Genomic DNA, 3,155 nt, shown 5'->3' on the forward strand with positions numbered 1-3,155 from the left:
GCATGAAATTCTAATGAGAAATTAAAATATAAAAAAATTATGATAATAAATATTATTATATTTAGATTATAAAAAATATAAATTATTTTAATAAAAAAAGAAATCCCAATTTTCATAAATATCGAGTATGTCATCTCAGTCTCAGACGAGTTTTGAAATCATGAATCCTTCTCATTTATTCTGTGGCGCCCCGCCGAACACTAACACAAATCCCCATGTCAGATTTCAAGGTACGAGGTGGCACCTCGAAATTTCGACATGGTCTCCTCGTTTATGTTAGCATTCCAAGGCGATTCAACCTGCACCTGATAAACGACATACAATCCTGCATATAACAAACAAAATATAATACTAGCAGAAGCCTATATACGTCTAATAATGTTCGATAGATCAGAGTGCGGAAGAAGAAAAATTATATACAGGATTATACAAAATTCCTCACTCTAATAGAATTCCTAACACTCAAGACAAATCCATAAGACTACTTGGAGAAACTGACACCACTATGGGGTATAGTCCTAGTACTTACCAGGTGACGGACTCTAGTTGTCTATCTGACCAACCAGATGATCCTCATTCGTTTTCTACACTTGTTTCGCCAAGCTTCAGATCTGAAACTAAAAAAAATGGAGAAGGAAAGGGTGAGTAACAATGGTTACCCAATAAGGAAGCAACAATTTCTGCCAATAACCTCTCCTAACATGAACGAATAAACATACTGAATCATTTTAAAATAAACAAAATTTTACAGAAGAAAACTACGATTAACTGGTACATATAGCCAGGGATGAGCAACTAAACATTTTAAAACTCACATTACATCGATCAGCAGTACTCACTATAACATTCTCTTTTTATACAAATCTAATTGATCAAATGGAAACAATAAACATTCATTTCATCTTATATATCAAAATAAGCAACAGATACATAATACACAATGGTGAAGTATTGGAATTAGAGAGTTGGGATTCACGACTGGATCGCTCCCAGTCGGGACATGATGTTACAATTCTTCTCGGGCTTTTAGTTCTTGATTTTGTGGCTGGTCGCTGTTTACCACGCTTGGTTGACCATTTATCCGGCTCAGGCTGGCCGTTTGACGTGACCGTAAGCAATGGGTCTCTTTTCGATGTGTTAGAACGTTCGACTACTATAGATTGTTAGTGATCACTGACTAATCATCTTCGTCTATGCCTATCAGGCGTACATGTGATTCCCAAAGATACAAACCATTCGTATACGACCACCTTTACATTACAAGTTCACTGGTAAAGATAGAGAGGAATAAACCCGGATTCCAGTTGTGACTCCACTCTCATACGCGTCCCATACCACGTATGAGTTTGGTGGTCCCTACCGTACATCCCAGGATAGTACACCACTCCGGATGATATGATGCACTATCCCTTCAGGCATTCACAAACTCTTTAACAGCTCACAAAATAGCTACTTATATATATTATTTTCATTTGAAAACAAAAGAGAAATTAACAATACAAGGTTGAGAATAGATATCCAGTTTCCTACCATGCAAGTGTGGCCACCCGGCCTAAAATAAATAACATAACAGAGCGCCTCGCGCTAACAGAAAGTAAATAAACATGCAACCAGTAACATTATCCCTGGATATCCGTTCACCAACCTGCATACAACACAACAACGTAAAATGCAGACATCACCCCTCGGGTGTGACTCTGACATTTTACCATTTCATACCCTTTTTCCCTTTTTTTCGACTTTTACAGTTTTCAATCTCTTCATAAAATATCCATTTTCTGATATTCATCAACTCAATATGAGTTCATTGAATATTAAATCACATTTTTCAACTATACAATTTATTTCTATCAATAATATTGAAAAAAAAATATAAATTTCATATCAAAACGGGGTCCGAGCAGTGCACAAGACCCAATTTATGGCAATAACCCGCTAAAATACTCTACCCACGTATAATTTGTTAAAAATACAATTAAACATATCAAACATGCAATTTCTGGCGTGAATTTTGAAATAAACAAAGAATTCTATATTTCGAAAATACATCCAAATTTTTCCAATAAAATCCTAAATGCAATTTTCACAATCTATGATTATTAATAGAAATTCAGAGTTCCTTACAATCTCTAGGCGAAAGGATCAAAGCACGTGCACGGAAATCGAGGCGATCCGAACTTGGAAGCGGCTGATTTTTGAAATCGACCTGGTGGTTTCGAAGATCTCGATGTGCTTGTCTCTTCTCCCTTCTACGGCGAAAGACAGTTTGACCCCGAAATCGATGAAAACCGAGGTCGAAGTTACGAAAATCTCCGTATAAAAATACGGCTGATTTTTGACTATACGGGGTGAAAAAGACGAGAAAACGGAAGGAACTTGGTTGGGTTATGTAGAGAATGAGGCTACGGACGTTTCTCCCTTCTGCGTCGGAAGACGGTTTGACCTCGAAACGGACGAAATCCGAGGTCAAAGTTTCGAAATTTCCGTATCCAAATACGGCTGATTTTTGACGATATCGAGTGAAATAGAAAGTGAAATGAAGAAAGGTTTGGTGGGTTTTGTAGAGAACGTAGCTGCGGACCTTTTTCCCTTCTGCGGCGATCGTCGACGACGAACTGTTTGCGAAGGATCTGAGGTGGAAGGTCGAAGAGAAAAGAAAAAAAAAATCGTTTTATATGTCTCGGTTGTATGGATGCGTTGGGGAAGATGGGTTTAAAAAAAAATTAAAATTTTTTTTTTATTTATATAAAAGTTGGGACGAAATTGGTATTTTGTCAATTGTTTGGATCGTCGATAACTTGATCATTCGGACTCCAAATCTGACAAACGAATACTCTATTTTGCCTAATTTTTCATTCCGGATCTAATGGTATAGTCAATTTCTACAAATTATGTCTCCATCAAAAATTTACATTTTTAGCCTGACGTGACCCCTAAACTTGATGTCAGTTTCGTTTTTGGCGATAATTCGACTTCCTGATCTCCAAAAATGACAAATAAATAGTCTATGTTGAATAATTTTTCGTTATGAACCCAATGGTATGATCAAATTTTAAAAATTATTCCTCTAACAAAAAGTCACTGTTTTAGCCTGGTCCGACCCGGTAAATCAAGGATTTTGCAACTTTTATATTCGGACTCGCATTTGAGCGTGC

At 36.7% G+C, this 3,155-nt stretch overlaps 1 long non-coding RNA gene across 1 annotated transcript; it reads right to left on the reverse strand.

Annotated features, from left to right (window-relative positions):
• Window positions 1-332: 332 nt before the first annotated feature.
• LOC147396358 (uncharacterized) lies at window positions 333-2,694 on the reverse strand. Its single transcript, XR_015180757.1, has 2 exons — window positions 2,125-2,694; window positions 333-617 (listed from the first exon to the last, which is right to left on the reverse strand). It is a non-coding gene; the product is annotated as an uncharacterized LOC147396358 (long non-coding RNA).
• Window positions 2,695-3,155: the final 461 nt, after the last annotated feature.

This window comes from Akebia trifoliata, chromosome 8, assembly GCF_017979445.1.
Source record: "Akebia trifoliata isolate Shusen 1 chromosome 8, ASM1797944v1, whole genome shotgun sequence".
NCBI classification, from domain to species: domain Eukaryota; kingdom Viridiplantae; phylum Streptophyta; class Magnoliopsida; order Ranunculales; family Lardizabalaceae; genus Akebia; species Akebia trifoliata.